This window comes from Macaca fascicularis, chromosome 8 (genome assembly GCF_037993035.2).
Source record: "Macaca fascicularis isolate 582-1 chromosome 8, T2T-MFA8v1.1".
In the NCBI taxonomy this organism is placed as follows: domain Eukaryota; kingdom Metazoa; phylum Chordata; class Mammalia; order Primates; family Cercopithecidae; genus Macaca; species Macaca fascicularis.
In genome coordinates this window covers 39,518,934-39,541,984 of record NC_088382.1, presented here as the reverse complement: position 1 = coordinate 39,541,984, position 23,051 = coordinate 39,518,934, and the positions used below count along the sequence as shown (strand labels likewise).

The 23,051-nt window shown below is 42.8% G+C and overlaps 1 long non-coding RNA gene across 1 annotated transcript; it reads left to right on the top strand.

Moving 5' to 3' along the window:
* Positions 1-5,328: 5,328 nt before the first annotated feature.
* LOC135964713 (uncharacterized) lies at positions 5,329-10,360 on the top strand. The gene is made up of 2 exons (XR_010577243.2): positions 5,329-5,564; positions 8,663-10,360. It is a non-coding gene; the product is annotated as an uncharacterized lncRNA (long non-coding RNA).
* Positions 10,361-23,051: the final 12,691 nt, after the last annotated feature.

Below are 23,051 nucleotides of genomic sequence, written 5' to 3'. Positions count from 1 at the left end.
CTGTCAGAGAAACTGCGTTTGTCAAGATGATGATAGCAAGAGAAATCTAGCATGGCTGACTCCATCCTGCCTCTACCTTCACAGGCTGGCTCTCTTTGCTCATTCCTGTGCATTGGCCAACCTAACCACGGGAAGACTTGTTTAATAATAAACAATATTTCCCAATAAACTTCCCAATAAACACGAGAAGTTTATTGTTTAATTTTGGATCAAGGATGATAATAGTCCCTCCCTAAAACTGCTTCTCTCCTTGTTCTGGGGCTGAAGCCACCTTTGTAAGACTAATGAGAGGCCACAAGATTAGAATTACGGGAGAGGCTGCAATTCTGTTAAAATATAGATATAGTATCTATAATCCCTTAATGCCCAGGAGTCATGTGGCCAGAGGTCACAAGGTAAGTGACTTCCCCAATTGCTCCCATAGATGACATCACTATTTTAAAACCTAGGACTGGTCTACTGAGATTTCTTCAAACCAGCCTCACTTGGACTCATGACTCACAATTTAACCAGCCCTTAACCACCACCCAGAGACAGGTTCAGTGCACAAGGACTGTTTTTCACACCCCTATGATTGCATCCCCAGCCAATCAGCAGACCCAATCCCTAGTCCCCTAACTATCCCTAGCCCACCAAACTATCTTTGAAAAACCTTCACCTCTGAGACTTTGGGGAGACTGATTTGAGGGGTAACTTCTGTTCTCCCATGAGGCTGGCTGCATGTTAATAAAAATCTTTATTGCCATACTATGGTCTCAGTAAATTAGTTTTGTCTGTACAGCAAGCAGGAAGAGCCGATTGCGTGATTACATCTGGAACCAGGATAGTTCCTCTCCCTGTCTCTTCATGTCTTTCATCTTTCCTGGCCACGCATAGGGTCATGTTTCTATATGCATTTAGAAAACAAAATGCACCAGACCACTAGGATGCTTTCATTTAGGATATTGCAATAGGAAGAACACTCATTAATGAGGAACATCTCAAAGAAGATGGAGACATTTTGGGATTTTATAAAATGAGGGAGTCATTGAGGAAGGCTGGAAATGGGTTTTGTCTCAGAATATGCAAGGGCAAGTCAATCCTTTATGGTTAGCTGTTTTACCCAATACAAAGAATCACAAAAGGGTGGGAGATTTTGCCAGTGTTTCTCTTTGCTGAGACACTCACCCTGCTTGTTCACCAGCATACATGATCCAAAAATGGCCACTCTGGACCCAGTGTCTACCTAATCTCCCATGTCCACAGACAACTGGAAACCAACTCCTGATCAAAATGCTCAAGAGAAAGAGCAGAAAAAATCTCATGGGTCAGATACTTACACTCAGTCCAATTATCCAACAAAGGCTGGGATTAGGAGATCACACACTAACAGAAGGGATCCATCGCTTCTGCTGCCTTGGTGGGGATGGAAAAGAACAAGTCTCTCTAAGAAGAAATTATGAGGAAAGAAAATGCACCCATAAAAGTCAGTTACTTAGACAGCTGGATGTGGTGCCTCATACCTGTAATCCCAATGTTTTGTGAGGCCAAGGCAGGAGGATCACTTAAAGACCAGGAGTTTGAGACCAGCCTGGGCAACATTAGCAAGACTCTGTCTCTACAAAAATTTTGAAAAAAAAATTAGGTTGGTGTGGTGCTGCGTGCCTGTATTCCTGGCTACTCTAAAGGCCGATATAGGAGGATTGCTTGAGCAGGAGGTCGACGCTTCAGTGAGCTATGATCATACCGCTGCACTCCAGCCTGGATGGTAGAGCCAGACTCCGCCTCAAAAAAAAAGACAGTTACTTAAAGGATAGCCATTGTGCAGCTTCTTGAAATGTTAATATCACTAGATAGTTTATGGGGAAAATGTTATTTACATATAGCACAGATAGGATATTGATCAAGGTGATAGGTTCTGTATGCATATGCAACTTTATTTCTATTGAAAATCTCTAGTAGTGACCACAAAATATATTGAAAATAACAACAGTTAATATTTAGTTAATATTTAGAAAAATTTAGTTAATAAAAGAAGTTAATACTTAGAAAAATTATTTATCCCAGGAATTTAGGGAGGATTTGACATTAGGCAATATATTGAAGCATTTTACTGCAAAAACTTATAAAGTGAAAACAATAGAAGCTAAAAGATATTTTTAAAATTTAATTTCCGTTCTCTATAAAAATTCATAAAAAGTTAGGAATAGAAAGAATCAGCACAAATCTGTTTAAAGTATCTTCCAGAAACCTATAGTAAGCATTGTTAATATTAAAAACAGAGAAAAATTCCTATCGCTGCAAGAGAGTAAATTTCCTTAGGTTTTCCTCATATCATCAAAATTCCTTTGACCTCTCTTACAGCCCCCAACTAATAAGTAGCAGGAACTGAGGTACGCAATTCAGGCCAATTAAATTTAAACTAAATCTGACCCAATAATTTAAACAGTTTCTCTGTGTATAATTCATTATTGGATGAGATATTGACTGTCTTTCTGTTTCCTTGCCTTTTCCTCAGCTCTTCAGATGGCTCCTGGGGTATGAGGAGGCCTTACTCACTGTATGACACGGGAGAAAAGGGGACTTCCTGGCTTCTAACACACCCCTGGGTGTGTACTGCCTGCCATCTGAGGCGTGCACGTTCTGCAGTGTCTGTATTTAACCTTGGTGTCTTGTAGAACTCTAGTCTTCTCTTCCTCCTTGTCTCTGCCAGGGCTCGGTCACCCTTCCACTTGCAGTCAGTGTTTTTGCTGCTCTCTTTGGTATGGCATCTGTCTCTGAGCTCATGTCCTGTCCCCTCTGGGCCCTGGATGAGCCCACCATCCCTGAGCATCTCACCCCAGCACAGCAGGCCCAGTGGAAATCCCTCTAGCTCTAAACTCAGCATGTGGCTCAAATTGGAATGGAAATAACTCTGAAGAATTCCTTGCTGATTCTTTCTACCTCATCCCAGCTGCCCTAACTCTTTGTTGGTACAAACCCAGCCCATGGAGCAATAGAAAAAGAATAATTCAAATTATTCAAATATTGCTTCTATACAGCAATAACAAAAGGAAGGAGGAAAAGGTTAATAAAACACCCCCACCACCCCCTAAAAGAGCCAGTTCACATAAAAGAACTTATCATGGTCAATGCACCCATGGAATGAGCCCCAACACCATTAGTAATCAGAGGAATAAAAAGTGAAATAGCAATGAGATCTCTTTGTTCTCCCATCAAAAAGCCTGAGTTTGAATCCCAGCTCCGTAATTGATCAGGTGTCAAATCTTGGACTTACTCTCTCCAGGTCTGTTTTCTTGTCTGTAAATGGGGTTAGTAATACTACCTACCTCAAGGGCTGTCATGACCGTAAAATTCATTAATATGTGTAAAGTGCTGAGAACAGCACCTAGTCAATAGTAAGTGCTCTTAACATGTTTGGTAAATAAATAAAACTAGTGTTAGCAAGAATGTGGAGTAACTAGTCATTTATTACTTGTTTCCTGAGCGTTTCCGCTGCAACAGCCACTATTCTAAGTGTTGAGGATGTAAAACAGAATCCCTCCCTCAGGGTGTATATATTCTAATGGAGAGTCATACAGGGAAAAACCACACATTTAAAAAGAAATAGGGGCCAGGCACAGTGGCTCACACCTGTATTCCCAGCACTTCAGGAGGCTGAGGCGGGTGGATCACAAGGTCAGGAGTTTGAGACCAGCCTGGTTAACATGGTGAAACCCTGTCTCTACTGAAAATACAAAAATTAACCAGGTGCAGTGGCATGTGCCTGTAGTCCCAGCTACTCGGGAGGCTGAGGCAGGAAAATCACTTGAACCTGGGAGGCGGAGGTTGCAGTGAGTCAAGACTATACCACTGCCTTCCAGCCTGGATGACAGAGTGAGACTCCATATCAAAATAATAATAATAATAATAATAATAACAATAATAAAATAAAATAATAAAATAATAAAAAGAAATAATTTAGTTAGATACTTTCAGGCACTAACAAATGCTGTGGAGAAGGTGAGGCATGTTAAAGTGATGAGGAGAGGTGACTTTAGCTATGGTGATCAGAGAATGTTTCTTAGGAAGGGTTACATTTTAGTTGAGATCTGAAGGATAAGAAGAAAGCGGCCTAAGAACTTATGAGGAAAAGCATTCCAACTAGTGGAACAGCATGTGCAAAGCTAAGATTCTCCCAATAGTTTCTTAGATGGTTGGACTGATACATTTTAGGAAAGTTATCTGGCAGTATCTGTCAACATATTTATGCCTATGACACAGCAGTTTAAATTCCACAGTGGGAAATAGTGCACAAAACCATGTGTAGGGATATTCATAATTGAATGTTTATATTAGAAAAAAATCAGAAACAACCTAATATCAATAGAAAACAAATGCTATGATACTTCTATAATATGAAATTCAGCAGTAAAAAAGAATAAGAACACCACTTTGAATTGGAAACCACTCAGCTTCTGAAAGAAAAAAAATTAGTAGGACTGAGCCTGTAGAAAGTAGCCTAGCAGAATTCCAGGTTTCCAGTTGCCTGGTTTCTCTCTGGTTTCAGGGGAGAAATCCACTCTTACCTGTGGATCTGGAATGCTAGGAGTTCCCTGGTTTGAACAACCATGGCAGGAATGAAGACGAAGCATATTGAAAAAGTATTTAAGTGTCCAGGACCCATCACAATGACATTAATTCCAAGTTTCACACCCTCACATGAGTCCTTTTCAATGTGGATGGCCATGGATAGCCCATTGGGAGGTTAGTCCAGGGTTTGAGGTCAGTTTTAGGTTCTGTGAGTAAAATCTAGGATGAGATACTCTTGAGAGATAACTACAGGCTTCAAGGCTACAGGAACAGCAAGATCCTATGCACTTGGAAAAGCCAAGATTCAAATAGTTAAGATCCATGCTCAAATTCCAAAGTGAGGGTGGAGGCCAAAGTTGAGGTGAAACTAGGCCTCATAAAATTTAGAAAATAGGCCTCATATAGAAAAAATTAACACCAGGTGGCTCTGGATAGGGTCCCACCCTGCCTCAATAAGGTCCCACCCTGATAGGGTCCCACCCTGCCAATTCCGGGAAACAACCTCATGGGGTCCCACCCTGCCAATTCCGGGAAACAACCTCATGGGGTCCCACCCTGCCAATTCCGGGGGTCCCACCCTGCCTCGAAGTTCCCGGAATCAGCAACTCCAAGAAAAAACCTCATAAGGTCCTGCTCTAACCAATTAGCATAAGACAACTTGCTCAGGCCATAGACAGACCCAATTACCACGCGCCTAAAGCTTTGTTTGAATTTCGCGCCCTAAGCTGTGTTTGAACTTGTATTTGCCTATATAAACAGCCTGTAACAAGCAGTCGGGGTCCCAGGGCCAACTTAGAACTTGGGACCCTAGCGCGCTAGTAATAAATAACTCTCTGCTGTGAATCTCGTGTCGGTGATCCTTCGCGGCAACCCCTGCCCAGGAAGGAATCGACAGTTCGGTTCCAACATTTGGTGCGTTGGCCGGGAAGTGGGGTCGTCCGAGGACCCCCGACCCATCCGGCGGAGACCTATCTGGCCCGGGCCACGGACTGCTGACTGAACGGACCTACCAGGTACCTTCGTTTTGTTCTGTCTGTCTTGCCGGCTAACTCTGAACTCTGGAGAGTACTCCTTCTGAATTAAGTGGGGAAGGGGGACAGACGTGTCCCGCACCTTCCCACTTTTCGCCCTGGGGGACGCCCTGGCGGTAGTCTGGGAGAAGGCTGATGACTCGGTCAGCCTCCTCAAATCTGTAGGCAGGCCGCCCCTGCCGTCTGAATATTTTGTAATCTTGTGGCGCTACTCTCTGGCCGCGCGGCTTCTCCTTACTTGTCTGGTCTTTGTTTTTGTTACTTTTGTTTTGTCCTTGTTTGTTATACGTGGACGAAATAAGACAGACGTTGACGACTCCTTTGTCTCTGACCCTGACTCACTTCCCTGACGTTCGGGCTCGAGCCCACAACCTCTCCATAGAATTCCGTAAGGGACGATGGCGAAAATTCTGCTCGTCCAAGTGGCCTACCCTCCATGTTGGGTGGCCCCGGGACGAAACATTTAACCTCCCAATTATCTTACAGGTTAAAGCAACAGTGATGGATCCTGGGCCACACGGACACCCAGACCAGGTGGCCTACATAATTACTTGGGAGGATCTGGTCCGAAACCCTCCCTCTTGGGTGAAACCCTTCCTCCATTCCCCTTCCCCATCCCAATCTACCCTCCTTGCCTTAGAAGCCCCAAAGAATCGGAATCCGGACCCGCATAAGCCAGTCCTCCCAGATAAACCCCAGAGGGACCTCCTCCTTCTCGAACCCCTGCCTCCTCCACCTCAAAACCCCCTTCGGGGACCTCCACCTTACGCTTCACCCTTGCCCCCTGTCTTGTCCCCAGCTCTTTCCTCTACCGCCTCGACCCCTACCCTTTCTCCAACTTTTCCCTCGGCCCATCCTTCCACCCCGTCTCCTCCTCCAGCCCCGCCCAAACTCACCCCTCGGACGCCGCCGCCGACACCTCCTCGTCTCCGCTTGCGGCGGACTGAGGACCCAGAAGGCCCTTCCACTTAGCAATCCTCCCTTTTTCCCCTCCGTACTGTCAGTCACACAGTCCAGTACTGGCCCTTCTCTGCCTCTGACCTCTATAACTGGAAGACCCATAACCCTTCCTTTTCCCAAGACTCTCAGGCCCTAACCTCGTTAATAGAATCCATTCTCCTCACCCACCAGCCCACCTAGGATAATTGCCAGCAACTCCTGCAGGTCCTCTTAACCACTGAAAAAGGCAGCAAGTCCTCTTGGAGGCCCGGAAAAATGTGCCAGGACCAGGAGGCCTCCCAACCCAGCTTCCCAATAAAATAGACGAGGGATTTCCCCTCACCCGCCCGGACTAGGACTATGAAACGGCACCAGGTAGGGAGAGTCTCCAAATCTATCGCCAGGCTCTGTTGGCGGGTCTCAAAGGGGCAGGGAAACGCCCCACAAATTTGGCCAAGATAAGAAAGAAACCCCTAAGGAAAGGGAAGCCAGGTTAGCGAAGGAACAGATAGAGCGAGAGGATCGTAAAAACCGAGTAAAGGATAAGCATTTAACAAAAATCCTGGCAGCAGTTGTGAGAAAGAAAGGACCAGGGAGAGAGGGAAAGAAGCGGAGACGGCCAAAAGTGGAAAAAGACCAGTGTGCCTACTGCAAAGAACAGGGGACTCGCGGAGGCGTTAAGGACAAAAGAGGGCGCGGCCAACTCCCGGAGGAACGGCAGGCCGAGAGCGCGGCGCCCGGGCCTGGCGCCAAGCCTGAGCCCGCCAGACGGGAGGCGGCCCCGCCGCAGGCTCGGCTCCGGCCCCAGCCACGCCAGCATGGCCGGCCGGACCGTACGGGCCGAGACCCGGAGCCGGGCCGAAGATAACATCAAGAAGGTAATGGCGACCATCAAGAAGGTCCAAAAATGGAAGAAGCAATGAGTGACTGTAGGCGACACTTCCCTTCGTATCTTCAAGTAAGTGCCAGTGGTGGACCCCCAGGAGGAGGAACGAAGGCGGGCAGGTGGCGGGGCAAAGAGATCCCATGGCCGGGAACGTCGGGGCAGGGGCGCCAGTCCCCGAGGGGGTGGCCCTCTCATCCTGCTGGATCTCAATCATGAGAACAGCAACCAGAGTTTCCATTCGGAAAGTTCCCTGCAAAAAGGCACAGAGCCCAGTCCTGAGGGCAGCCCCCAGCCCAGCCGCCCTGTGTCACCTGCCGGACCCCCAGAAGGGGTCCCTAAAGAGGCTCAGCCCCCACGGCTGGGCCAAGAAAAAAATCCCGGGGGCATAACTGCTGGCAGCACTGACGAACCCCCAATGCTGACCAAGGAGGCCCTGGCAATGATCCAGCAGATGCATGCCTGGACACACTTAAATAATTGAAAGCTAAAATTACTGATTAAAAAAACTGACTTTCTAATCCCAAAGACAAGTACCCTCGTAGAACAAGTGACATCTGCCTGTAAGGTCTGTCAGCAGGTAAACGCTGGGGCTACCCGAGTGCCAGAAAGGAAACGAACTCGTGATAACCGCCCAGGAGTCTATTGGGAAATAGACTTCACTGAAGTAAAACCTCACTATGCTGGATATAAGTACTTACTGGTATTTGTAGATACCTTTTCAGGATGGGTAGAAGCCTACCCCACCCGGCAAGAAACGGCACACATAGTAGCCAAGAAAATTTTGAAAAAAATCTTTCCTAGATTCGGACTTCCCAAGGTAATTGGGTCAGATAACGGGCCAGCCTTCGTTTCTCAGGTAAGTCAGGGGCTCGCCAGGATATTGGGGATTAATTGGAAATTACATTGTGCCTATAGACCCCAGAGCTCAGGACAGGTAAAAAGAATAAATAAAACAATAAAAGAGACCCTTATTAAATTGACCTTAGAGACTGGTTTAAAAGATTGGAGACGCCTCCTATCCTTAGCTCTGTTAAGGGCCCGGAATACACCTAACCTTTTTGGGCTCACTCCATATGAAATCCTCTACGGAGGACCTCCCCCTTTGTCAACCTTGCTTAATTCCTTCTCCCCCTCCGATCCTAAGACTGACCTACAGGCCCGGCTAAAAGGACTCCAAGCAGTACAGGCCCAAATCTGGGCCCCCTTGGCAGAACTGTACAAACCCAGACATCCACAGACCAGTCACCCCTTCCAGGTGGGAAACTCTGTCTACGTTAGACGGCATCGCACTCAAGGACTAGAGCCTCGGTGGAAAGAACCCTACATTGTTCTCCTGACCAGTCACCCCTTCCAGCCATAAAGGTTGACGGAATCTCCACTTAGATCCACGCATCCCACGCCAAGGCTGCTCCAGAGACGTCCGGATCAACACCACTTAAGACGTGAAAACTCCAACGCTCCGCGGACCCACTCAAGATAAGACTCTCTCGTATCTAACTCCTTACTTATTGTTTACCCTTCTTCCCTGCGCCGTCTCTAGTGTAGTTTTTGACGCTAACCCCCACCGGCCATTTAGCCTGACCTGACAGATAATTAATTTTAATAATCAAGAGGTCTTAAATAAGACCTCCGAAAATGCTCCTATAAAGACTTGGTTTCCAGACCTCTATTTCAACCTAAAAAATAACAGATAGATAACAACAAAATTAATATAAAGTATCTCTATTTATACCAGCACAACCCGCCTAAAATTCCCCTCCAAATCAGACTATTAGTCAATCCAGACACTGCCCCTGTTGCAGTAAGGCCAGACCAGGTTTTATTAGAAGCTAAGAAGCCCCCGGTTTCCATATCGGAGAAGCCCCAACTAAAAACTCCTCAAAGCACTTCCCCGCCCTTAATCTCCCTCACCCTCGCTGACATGTTAAAAATTAAGGTAGCGGCTGGAGTTAAGACCAGGACAGCAGCCCTAGTGCATAGTAACCATCATCTGCAACAACTTAAAGTAGCCATAGATAAAAACCCTAAAGCCATAGAACAATCTATCACAAAACTTGAAAAGTCCTTGACTTCTCTGTCTGAAATTATATTACAAAACCGACAAGGACTAGAAATTGTCTTTCTAAAAAAGGGCGGGCTCTGTGCAGCCCTAAAAGAGCAATATTGTTTTTATGCAGATCATTCAAAAATAGTTAAAGATTCTATGGCAAAACTAAAAGAGAAAATATCTCAACAAAGTTAGTTTAAAAATTAGTACAACCAATCCCCTTGGCTTAGCACCCTAATCTCCACCATCTTAAGACCCCTCATCCTGCTCACGCTCATCCTGACTTTCAGGCCATGCATACTCAACCACTTACTCACCCTTATTAAAAATAGATTACATGCTATGGTTCTGACCCAACTATACCAGACCCTCAGGACTAAAAAAGAGGCTCAAGATTGAGCCTCTGACACAAAAAGAGGAGGGAATGAAACTAGGCCTCATAAAATTTAGAAAATAGGCCTCATATAGAAAAAATTAACACCAGGTGGCTCTGGATAGGGTCCCACCCTGCCTCAATAAGGTCCCACCCTGATAGGGTCCCACCCTGCCAATTCCGGGAAACAACCTCATGGGGTCCCACCCTGCCAATTCCGGGAAACAACCTCATGGGGTCCCACCCTGCCAATTCCGGGGGTCCCACCCTGCCTCGAAGTTCCCGGAATCAGCAACTCCAAGAAAAAACCTCATAAGGTCCTGCTCTAACCAATTAGCATAAGACAACTTGCTCAGGCCATAGACAGACCCAATTACCACGCGCCTAAAGCTTTGTTTGAATTTCGCGCCCTAAGCTGTGTTTGAACTTGTATTTGCCTATATAAACAGCCTGTAACAAGCAGTCGGGGTCCCAGGGCCAACTTAGAACTTGGGACCCTAGCGCGCTAGTAATAAATAACCCTCTGCTGTGAATCTCGTGTCGGTGATCCTTCGCGGCAACCCCTGCCCAGGAAGGAATCGACAGTTGGGTTCCAACAGAGGTAAGGGTGAGAATGCCAGAAGATTAAATTTGCATGAATCTACTAGTTCATTAGGTGGCCTGACCAGTTTAAAAGGCCATGATCTGAGCAGAAACCATTAGACAGCAAATCTGAGCCTAATAAGATTGGCTCAAAAACAAGTGAGGTAGTTGAGCCTAGAGTTGAAGTTTTTTTTTGTTTGTTTTTTGTTTTTCATTTTTTTTGAGACAGAGTCTTGCTTTGTCACTCAAGCTAGAGTGCAGTGGCATGATCTCAGCTGACTGCAACCTCCACCTCCCGGGTTCAAGCGATTGTTCTTCTGCCTCAGCCTTCCAAGTAGCTGGGATTACAGGAGCACACCACCATGTCAGACTTAAGTTTTGTATTTTTCATGAAAAGGAGGTTTCACCATGTTGGCCAGTCTGGTCTCAAATTCCTGATGTCAAGTGATCTGTCTGCCTTGGCCTCCCAAAATTCTGGGATTACAGATATGAGCCACCACGCCCAGCCCTGAAGTGTACTTTCATTAGGTGAGAGGCCAAGGAAGAAAAGGACTCACAAGTGTGGTGAAATTCACTTCTCTTATTCTGTCGTCAGCCCAGTGTGTGGTTGTATACACTATAGCTCTTCCAAGGCCAATTGAATACCACTGAGGTACCCAAGGAAAGTTTTCTCCTCCCTGACAAATTCCCTACTCCATTTTCTACTAAGAGCAGAAAATTTCTAACAGTGACGATACAGGGTGTCTCCTGAGAAGTAGACTCCTTTGTTAAAACTCCAAACACAGCATGCTGCTGGAACCCAATCAAGAAGGTATAGCCAGCACCTGACCTGCAGGAAAGAAAGCCTTCAATGCCAAAGGAAATGTGTACAGGTCTCTCACAGATGATGGTTCAGAGACACTGCTTCAACAACTTTATTATGTAGACACAGACCAGAGAGAGAACCTTGAAAGGCTACAAGAGTGAAAAGTGAATCGGCTAAGTTCCAAAACTTCTCCAGTTGAATTTCATGGTGACTTTGTTGACAGAAGACCAACTTGCTTTCGGAGGCATCAGCTAAGACTATCCTTTCAGAGCCTTTAATCAGGGGGATATGTATGCTCTCCACTGTATGGAGAACTAAGAGGGGGAAATGGCTATCCCCCAACAAAAGTCGAGCAGATCTTCCTGATGACCTCCCGTCACAAGGTCAGGTTTATTGACTATTTCAGTCTTTGTTCCACGTGACTTATCTTGCGTAGGTCTCAGAAGTCCACACACTCCTTCACCAATGGAATGTATTTGTTAACAGTCATATGCCAGCTCTCAGCAGTGTCTTCTAGTCAATCAATGTGCTGAGAGGCTCTGTGAAAACAGGCGATAGACATCAAGGAGTGTTCAATTTCTTTGTGTTTTCACTTTTACATCTGTTAAAGGTCAGACACTATATTTATCACAATCAAATACACATGGATATTGAAAAGATATCTTTGTGAGCACATTGTTTGCAATGGGGTGGAGTGTGAGAGGGTTTCCTTCTGGTTTCTAAAAACTCCACCTGAAACAAAAGCACATTACATTTTTGTATGTTCTCTTCCATCAAAGGATTCCAAAGTATTTAACAACTTTCATTAAGTTCCTCCAGCATCTCTCAGGAACAAATCAATATTTTTCATACTCCTTGTTACGAGATAGGGAAATAAAGTCCAGGCTCCTGGCTCATATTTAACATTCTTTTCTTGAAATATGAAAAATTCTTCTTGAATAGATTTAATTACAAGGGAGCAAACTTTTTTCCTTTTAATATGCCTTACCTTTTTTTCCTCAGTTAGAACTGAGACCAAAAAAAGCAGGTCTTATAGAAGAAGCCTGAGAAAAATAGGATTTTTGGAGGCCTGAGGAGTGAAAGCAAAAACATTTTTTTAAACTCTTAAGCATTATGGAAAGATATCTTATTTTATGTTTTCAGACTGTAAGCAAAAGTACAGCCATATTTTCAGAGCCCCAAAATATTTTTTTTTTTTTTTTTTTTTTTTTTGAGACGAAGTCTGGCTCTGTCACCCAGGCTGGAGTGCAGTGGCGCGATCTCGGCTCACTGCAAGCTCCGCCCCCCGGGTTTACGGCCATTCTCCTGCCTCAGCCTCCCGAGTAGCTGGGACTACAGGCGCCCGCCACCTCGCCCGGCTAGTTTTTTTGTATTTTTTTTTTTTTAGTAGAGACGGGGTTTCACCGTGTTAGCCAGGATGGTCTCGATCTCCTGACCTCGTGATCCGCCCGTCTCGGCCTCCCAAAGTGCTGGGATTACAGGCTTGAGCCACCACGCCCGGCCCCAAAATATTTTTTTAAAAAAAGATAGATTCACAAAAGCAACTGAACCGAGTCTTTACCTCAAAAGTGTCATCAGAATGAATCAGAAATTGTTCCTCTGTCAACCTGTGAAGAGGAGGGGGCTGATGACTTTTATTATCTGTTTTCTTTATAGGATAATTGGGTTTCTCTGCTTCTTTTGATTGAGGATTGACATGCTCTGCTCTCAAAATGTCTAATTGTCCATTGGGGAGAGACTAGGTTCTGCAGCAACCTATAGATCCTGGGCTGTTCTCCACATGATAGGAGAGGAAAGGGCTGCTCTGCCCTGTCCGAGGTGGCTCCCTGGGGACTCAGGGGGAAGAAATAATCTAGGAGAACAAAGCAAGTTAACTCCTCACATTTCTCCACCTGGAGGCTGCTGTTTGTAGCAAACAAATTGCAATATTAATAGCTACACTTCTGCCACCTTCCTAGGTTCTCCTTGGGGACGGATTAATGCTTCTGAGATGGAGGTTTCTTTGCTGTTAGGGTGAAACCGTGAGTGCCTGCAACTCTCTTTTAATGGATTCTGGAAGTGGAGGCCGTCTGCATCTCCTTTCTCTGAAAGCTGGAATCTGAAAGCATGCAGGCTGAGCTGTATCTCAACTTCATAGTTACGCAGCAGCTTCACTGCAGAATGCAACCTCTAATTCTAGTTACTTATGGCATAAACAAAGGGAAATGGCAGCTATTTGGCGTGGTAAATGAACACTTTAGGATTATACCCACTTTTTCTTGGGTGATCTGTTCTCAGGCACTTTATTCCAATATTCTCTAAAGTGGTTTTGGCAGATCTTGATGGTCAAGAGGGTATTGGCATTCTTCCTCTCTGCTCACGCCTGCTTTGCCAGGAAGAATGACATTGCCAGAGAGGGTTTTGCCTGTTGAGCTGTGTGTACAGATACAATGGAATGAGTTGGTGGGATGGCTAAGCAATGGTAGTATCTTCTTTCCCTACTGTCACCTACAGGAAAAAGAAATCAACATTGTGTTTCAAAAGACCCATTGAGGAAGGTCTACTCTGAATGAGAAAGGAGAAATTGAATTGTTTTTCCTACTGTCACACACAATACAACATAGAACACATCTGTGACCAGACGTATGGTAGTTTTTCATATACAGCAAGCAATCCGTTCTCCAGTGGACACCAGCTGGATGTCCTATAATTCAATTCAGTTTTCACACTGTCTACGTAGAGGTAGCATTAGATTCCACAGGTTCAGGGTTCAGTCCTATAAGACTGTCCCCACTTCAGATCCCAATTACAAGTCACAAGTTGTGATCTGTGTGCTTCTGACCAACTGGCTATAAATCATTTTCCCACTACCCACTCCTGGGGTTCAGTTAATTCTCTAGAACAGCTCACAGAACTCTCAAGGAAACATATTACTTATCTTTATCCATTTATTATGAAGGATATTACAAATGATACAGATGAAGAGCCAGACCAAGAGATGCACAGGGCAAGGTATGGGGTTGGGAGGGGCAGCGTGGAGCTTCCATGCCCTCTTTGGCTGCACACCGCACACCCTCCAGGAACTTCCATGTGTTCAACAATCTAGAATCTCTCTGACCCCAGTCCTTTAGGGATTTTATGGAGGCTTTATTATGTAAGGAAAGTTCATTGAATTATTGACTATTGGTAATAATGTAAACCTTCAGCCCCTCTTCCCACCCTCCCTAGATGTTGGGAGGATGGGAGAGTAGGGCTGAAAATCCCAACTTTCTAATTATGCCTTTGTCTTTCTGGTGACCACACCCATCCTGAAGCTATCTAGTGGCCACCAGCCACCAGTCATCTTATTAGCATACAAAAGACAATCTTATCAATAGTAAGATTCTAAGGATTTTGGAATTGCGCTCCAGGAACCAGGGGCAGAGACCAAATGTATATATTTTTATTATATCACAATATCACATTTACACATAGGATAATCATACATTCTGGTTTATACCACCTGCTTTCCTAATGCAGTTATAACTAATGCTTGCTTTTAGCCTTACGAGTGTTCTGTTTTGAATGACATATGGTCACACTACTTGGCAAAATTTGCCTCAAAATAAAGAAAGAGAGAGAAATACCTAGAGAGTTAGACAGAAGGGCTGGTCCTAAAGAAGGAAAAGTCATATAGACTGAAAATGAAGCAGAGTTTTACCAGGAAACAATTTCCTCATAGCACCCTGGACCTTCCTAGTATGTCTATTGAAGTTGATGCCAAGTGTTAAGAATCCAGACTACATTAAGACCCCTACACCCAAGCTTGAGTAGTAACAGGTCTGCATATTGTGCATAGATCATGTGGACTTGAACAACATACATATCAGAGACCATCATGGTAGACTGAAGATTAGAGAACATTTCCTCAGTTTCTGGATACTCACATAAGCCACCTGTCTCCAAAAATATTAGAGTTTGAATTTCTTTGGGAGAAAGACGTTCCATGACTAGTATAGGCACAAAGTCAGAATCAATTTGATTTAGAAAGAACACAAATGTAGGATTTGTTACAGCCAGATGCAGAGGTAGAAAGATCATACATAATATACAAGCAGCTAAGAGCTTCTGTTTGAATCACTAAAGTAATTGGTAGGCAGGTGGTTGTTGAGTTCAGGACCAGGTGGTTAAATCTGAAGTCCTGAGATCCCACAGTGAACATGTGAGGTTGGTGTTGTCAGTGGCCTCAGATTCATGTAGGGTCTTGTGAGCCAATGTGGAAATGAATGGAGATGATGGCAGAACCACCATAAGGTCAGTCATGTATTCAATTGAGTCCACAAAGAGTTATTAAGCATCATTAACTCTTCCATGGCTGTGATGAAGTCTCTTACCCATGATTATATGCTGTAAAGGTCCTTCCAAAAAGTACACATTGTCTCAGATCGTAGAGTCACCTGTAGGAAAAGTGGCTTAGCAGGAGAGGTTTTTTGATTCATGTAAAACAGAACTGCACTACCCTCCATGTGCCCAAGGATTCATGTCTAAGAGAGAGAGGCTACAATACGAGAAGAACCAAAGTCCTAACAAAAAGCAAATATATATTCGGAATAAAATATTGAAACACAGATACAATGGAAACATATCCAGGGGAACTAAAGATTTAAATAATAATGTAATTAGCTAATTGATTAATGTTCTACCTCTTTCTTCAATGAACATAAGAATGCAAATGTATAAGTAGAATGTTATTATTAAGGAAGTAGTCTGAGAGAGTGAATACTCACCTCTTATACAGCATAAATATGCTTTATTTATTCTAAGGTAAGAATACAGGTGGAATATGGCTGCTGTAGGTGATTTTAGACTTTATATGCTAAGGAGGGCCTCAGAGAAAGACTCCTTGAAATCTTAAACAAGCCATGGTTGTTCCAATAAGGACATCTGAGAGCTTATATTAAGCCAAGTTTCACAAGTCAATGAACCAATGGAAGATGGTAATGTCCTGCCTGCTATTTCTCACTTAAGCATCCACAATGAGAGTACAAAACAATCTGAAGTCATAAGTGATTATGAGCCATAATAGGACCCATAGAGAGCAGAGGCAATTGGAATTCATGGGACATCATGGACTTACTGGTCCTGAACAGCTTTGTTGGGGGCTGGGGCCTGAAGTGAACCTTGAAGTGTGGGTAGGAGATGGGAAGAACACCAATAATAAATTTCATCATTGTCCCCTGTTTTCATCTTGACCAACAGAAACTGGAACTAATGTGCTTGTTTTTTCCAAATTCGTGTTCTGCCAGATGTTTCTCAGAGAATATCTAATAATAATAACAATAATAATCAGAATCAGCATCAGCATGACCTAGACCTTGAGGGGACACAATGATGAGTGTCTATGCCAGGGTTGGTCCTCTCATTTGCAGTGACAGTCTTCGAAATTAGTCCTGGGTGGTTGCCCAGGAGGAAAATGGATACGTCCACTCTCTCATTTACTGAGGCCACCAAGGAGCCATCAATGAAAGTGACCTTAAGCCACAGTCAACTCTGGCTAGCCTCAAAGCAGTGACCTTGAAGTGGGAGGGGCCGACTATAGACTATCTTTTCTCTCACAGGTTTCAGAGCTCTTGGCATGTGGTTGATTTAAGCCTTGCAGCTGTTGCATTATAAATTGTGGTGCTGCTACTAAAATCTTCTTGCTCCTGCCCCTTTTCCAAAGTAATTATCAGTTACAGCACATATATTAAAAGTGTGCTTTAAAAATTAAAACACAGTTCTAAAAGGAAGACCATATAAATGTAGAATTAATTGCTGTCTAAAAAAAAAAAAGAATTAATTGCTGTATATGCTTCGAATTACCGAGAGACTTCACTTTATTTCTGTCACAGCAGAAAGTGCTTCATTGGGAAGAATTCATGTGGAGATCCAACCATGTTTTGTGTTTAATACACTTGAGACATTTAATTATTTTTGATTAACTCATTTACCATTAAACTGCCCAAAGACTTAGCCACATTCTGCTCTGTGTGGCCTATCAGTGTGTTAGTTATATGGACTCCTTAAAGGGGTCAACATTAAAGTTCAGTATTGGGGTTCAAAAGAGATTAGAAATCAAACCTTGGCTCCATTACTTACCAGTTGTGTGAATCTAAATAGTTAACCACTTCTGAGTTATGGTTATGTCATTTGTAAAGTGACTCCTACTTCCTAAGGCTATTATGAGAATTAAAAATTTTGGACTTAATGACTATTTTAGGCAAGCACTCTATAAATGGTAATTATTATTTTTATTAGTTTGAAAAAATGCTAACCATGCACTATCCACCAAAGAAAAACACATACAATCATTGTTTGTTTTTCCCTAAGGTGGTAAGCAGACTTCTTGAGATGAGTTCAAGTGCCAATTCAAACAGACAAACCTGAAAAAAATCAACATAGAGAGGAGTCTTTAGGTGGCCTGGACCTCAGCTCACATTTTTCAAGCTTATATCTTACTAATAATCCCAAAGAACATGCAATTTTAGTAAAACTAGTTTCCTTAGTGTCTGCTGAGCACTCCTACACACGAGTCATTTCCCACCTACTCTGAGAAGCCTTCTGCAACTACCGCCTTTGTTGTAACCTCCATTCCCTCTGGCACTTACTGAAGAACCATGGACAGATCAGAGAATTGAGAACTTAGAGGAACTCACAGAATGTCAGAGTGAAAAAGGACCATGTGAAACAAACAAAAAGCCCGAGTCCTGAAAGATTAAATACCTTGTTCAAGGTCATACAACTAGAAAACAGCAAAAGCAGAATAAAAACCTGAGACTCCCAACTCCATTCCTACTATTCTGTGCTGGGCTGGCACGCTTGGCTGCCTCGGCTTGCTGATTTGTTTCAATTTGGCAACTTCTAGACAAGAGTAACCGCTCAAAATTCCTTGCAGGGAGATCTTGGGGGTAGCATAAGCCGCCGTGCAGGAATTAAAGGGAAATGTCTTTGCTTCTGTTGTTACTACCAGTGTGTAAGCGTCTGTCTCCAGGAAGAAAGGCGATAATTACTGAGTCTTTACTCTGTAGCTGGCACCATGCTATTATGGCCTTCCATGGCCTCACATTTTCCAGGCTTCACTAGTTTGGATCTAAAATCTGGAGAAAATAAGGGCGCTCTCTCATCATAATAGGAAAGCCAGATACCCTCCAAATCCTCCCTCCTGAATCAGTTCCAGATATCCCACGGGGATGCTTCACATCTGCTAATGAACATCTTCACAGCTGCTGAGTGGCATCTACCATTTTCCTCTTCTCTTACTGAGGTTATTGAAAATGGTCTTTTATCACCACAAACTCAGTGGAGATGATGCTGACTGTGAAGCCACCACAGTGTGACATCTTTTTGGTGTTTCTGCCATGCATGGTTCTGCCTCACTAATCAAGCTGTTATTTTTTTTTCTGCACCACATCCTGCTCCAGTAGAAAACCAAAAGGAGGGAAATACTGTTCCTTGGCACAAACACAACACATAGTTTCAACAAAGCAGGTCTTATACTCTGCAGTATTTATCTAGTGAAAACTGCTCTTATAGAGTTTCCTTTGCTGATTATAGACCATGTTCTAAGACTCAGAAATAAGGTCCATGTGGGCTCTGACATGCTATGTGTGGTCCTGAAATCACATCTCCACTACAACACTTCTATGTTGTCCTTAAACAAAATTTGTCTCCTAAGCTTCTCCATTGCCTTATGATGGGTTGCCCTCACATACACACCCTACCCAGGCTCTCCATGACTTCCTCACCAGTCATATCTGAACCTGAATCTTAATTTAGAGAACTGCACTGATACAAATTTCAACTCATTTGATTTTAACAAAACTGTTACAGGTAGGAACTATTGTCTTTATCCTTCAGATATCAGCCCAAAGTCATAGAATTTATTATAATCTAAAACCAGGAAGGGGAGGCAGGAATTGACCCAAAGCATGAGCCTATCCTCTGGGCACTTTGCTACTGAGCCTCCTGTCGGACTTGGGAAAGCCTCCCCTTGCCACCTCCCAACCACAGTCTTCTATGATAGTACCAGTCGGGTTCTTGCCTACCTTCCCAGTGTTCCTTGTTTGAGAGCTCTTCATGGTTTTCACATGTTCCTACTGTAAATAAATTTATTGCAGTGTTTCATTCTACTTCCATTACCCTTGTGACCAATGTGGAATCCCTGTTGTTCTCTGATGGTATGGTAACTGCCACCTACTGCCCAGCGTATTATATTATTACATGTCAAAGTCGAGCATTTTCCAAAGAAAACCACAACTACGCCATGCTTCTGATTAAAACTTATGGTGGACTAGATACAAACAAGCAAAGTTGTTATATATCCTGACAGTGACTAATAGAAGCTTGTGTCCTTGTGTATCTTTTAGCGAATTATATATACTGCATTGTATACACAAATGACAAAAAATACAATTTATCTCCCACGTCTTTAAGGATCTGGCCTGTAAAAATAGGTGTATCATGAAGAATCATTTTAATAAAAGGTGGAGTGATAACCTGGAAAATAAAACTTCCATATAGACACTCATATGTAATAGGATGCTAAGGAAAGAATGAACCCCTTGACCCTGATTTCGCCTGAAGTGATCACAGACATCTACAACTTACTGGGAAGATCCTTGTATATTTTTCACATCCAGAGACCATTATTTAATATGAATATTGCACACAAGGAAGGGTTCCTGATATACTGGTCTCCCAGCATTTAATCTATAGTATTAGGGCTTCTAGGAAGGGTTCCTGACATACTGATCTCCCAGTGTTTGATCTACAGTGTTAGGGCTTCCAGGAATTGAATGTCATTGTGGATGATCACTTTGGAGAGCAGGTAACTGAGACATGCAAGAAGCCACCTCTTGCCTTTAATGTTGGAAAAGTAGCAGGTCTCTTAACATCCTGGAAGAGGTGCTACCTTGATCGATTTAACTATTACCTCCCTTATATGACCAGGAACATGACAGAGGCATCCTGAACCATTCTGTCCATTTTGGTTTGGAAATCCCATAAGTTTTGGTTTGGAATCAGGTCCTGAGTGCTTAAGTGGCAGGAAGACTGGAATTGAGACAGAGCTGTCCACTCATACGCTGTATCTGTTCTTCAAGTGCTCCCCCAACCACTGATCATGAGAGAAATAATATTAACAGCAGTGACAGACACATGAGTCCATCATTTTTTTCAAAGTATTTTTTGGAAATATTCATTTATTTAACTCTCACCATACTCTCACAATGTCTTTCTTAATTGTTCTACTCTAAAACATAAGCCTTAAATACACATTAGCCAGCTTTTCTCTACCTAAAAAGAAAAATGCCAATTCCTTGTTATCTATTCTTGTTCTCTTTCAATGACAGTTTTTCCTGTTCCAGTAATGCTAACATTTTTTTGTAAGGCTTTTTTTATTAGCTAGATTTTTTTTTTATTAGCTAGATTTTTTTTTGTAAGGCTTTTTTAAAATTAGATCTAAGGTGTCTAATAGAGTAACCACTAGCCATATGTGATAATTTAAATTTATTAAAATTAAATATAATTAAAAATTTGGCTTCTCAGATACAATAGCCAAATTTTAATCACTCAACGTATCTTGAAAAAGCCACATCTTCCAATGGCTTTTGTAGAGCATAGTACAGATATAGAACACTTACATTGTCTCAGAAAGTTCCAGCGAACAAGGTTGTTCTATGGTGAAAGTTTTGTTATTGTTGATGTTATTGTTGATGTTGTCATTGTTTTATTTTCCCAATCATCTCAAACAAATTATTTATGGTCTATACACTACTCAGGAATTCCTCTTCAGGCCATGATGGGGTAACAGGTACCCTATATGTATCCTGTGATCTTAAACAACTAGAAAACTGGAAAAAAAATATATGAAATATATTTTGGGGTTTTCAGGCATTGGAAAAGCGATAACACAGAGCTTGACCTCTGAAAACAGTGAAATAAAGACAGGTAGTTCTATAATTGACCCAATGCATGCCTAGTGACAGTTTTTAGGCTTAAAATCTTCTTAAGGAAGAGAAACCTAAACACAGCATAGATGTCTGCATGGGACTCTGCAGAGGAGACAAATATTAGAGGAAAGGGAGGTCAGTGATGTTATGGAGTGGAGTGCCACGAGAAGTGAATTCATAATGAGAAAGAACTCCAGATAACAATAGAGAGTGGCCTTCATGACTTGGGCTGATCACTGATCTACACTTCATGACAATAAACTTCCAAGAACTGGGGAAAGAACTACTGAAAAAAATAAGCCAGGCCAGGCACGGTGACTCACGCCTGTAATCCCAGCACTTTGGGAGGCTGAGGCAGGCTGATCACCTGAGGAGTTTGAGACCACCATGGCCAACATGGTGAAACCCCATCTCTGCTAAAAAAAGAAAAATACCAAAATTAGCTGGACATGGTAGCAGGTACCTGTAATCCCAGCTACTCAGGGAGCTGAGGCAGGAGAACCACTTGAACTCAGGAGGCAGAGGTTGCAGTGAGCTGAGATTGTGCTGCTGCACTCCAGCCTGAGGAACAGACTGAGACACTGTCAAAAAAAAAAAAAAAAGAAAAAAAAAAAGCCAGAAAACAATTATTGAAGAGAGTTATTAAAAGGTTTTCTTCTCACTACAGAGTGACAAAACAAAACAACAACAACAACAACAACAACAAAACAACATAATAGACATCAGCCTCACAACAGTATCACCCTATTAGTGGGTCTAAATTAGTCACAGTTTAAACGGTGCACAGGACTGACTGTAACAACACTTATAAGCAACTTAACTGTGTTCCAGGACAACATACAACACATTTCCAAGAAATTCAAGAAAAACATTTGCCTCCCCAAAACATAAAATTTGCAATTTTTGGCATCTAATAAAAAATCACCAGATATGACAATAGCCAAGATGTGGAATCAACCCAAGTGTCCATCAGCAGATGAATGGATAAAGAAAATTTAGTACATATACACACAATGTAATACAACTTAACATTTAAAAAGAAGGAAATTTTGTCACTTGCAATAAACATTGATGAACCTGAAGGACACTATGTTAAGTAAAATAATCCAAGCATAGAAAGACAAACACTGCATGATTTCACTTATATGTGGAATGTAAAAAAGAAATAGAATGGTGTTTACCAACGGTTGGGGAGATGTTGGTCAAAGGATACAAAATTTCAGTTAGATAGGAGGAATACATTCAAAAGATGGTGACTATAGATAATAACAATATATTGTATTTTTGAAAATTGCTAAGAAAGCAGAATTTAAGTGTGCTCATCACAAAATATCATAAATATGAGGTAATACACATGTTAAGTAGCTCAATTTAGCTGTCCTTCAATACATACATATTTCAAAACAATATGTTAGACATGACAAATATAGAGAGACTTTTTGTCATTTAAAAAATCATTAGGTGTTCCAGAAAGCATGAATAAATGGCATAAAGATAGTAGAAAATCAATCAATTGAAACAGACTGCCAAATGGCATATATAATAAAATTACCAGGCCAGGTGCAGTGGCTTATGCGTCTAATGCCAGTGCTTTGGGAGGCTAAGATGTGTGGATCAGTTGAGTCCAAGAGTTTGAGAGCAGCCTAGGTGACATGGCAAAACCCCATCTCTAAAAAAAATATAAAAATTAGCTAAGTGTGGTGGCATGTACCTATAGTCCCAGCTACTAGGGAGGCTGGGGCAAGTGGAACACTTGAGCCCAGGAGACAGAGGTTGCAGTGAGCAGAAATCATGCTGCTGCACTCCAGCCAGGGTGACAGAGTGAGACCCCTCTCAAAAAAATAAAATTAAATAAAATATAAAATTACCAGACAAGTATGCTGATATGGT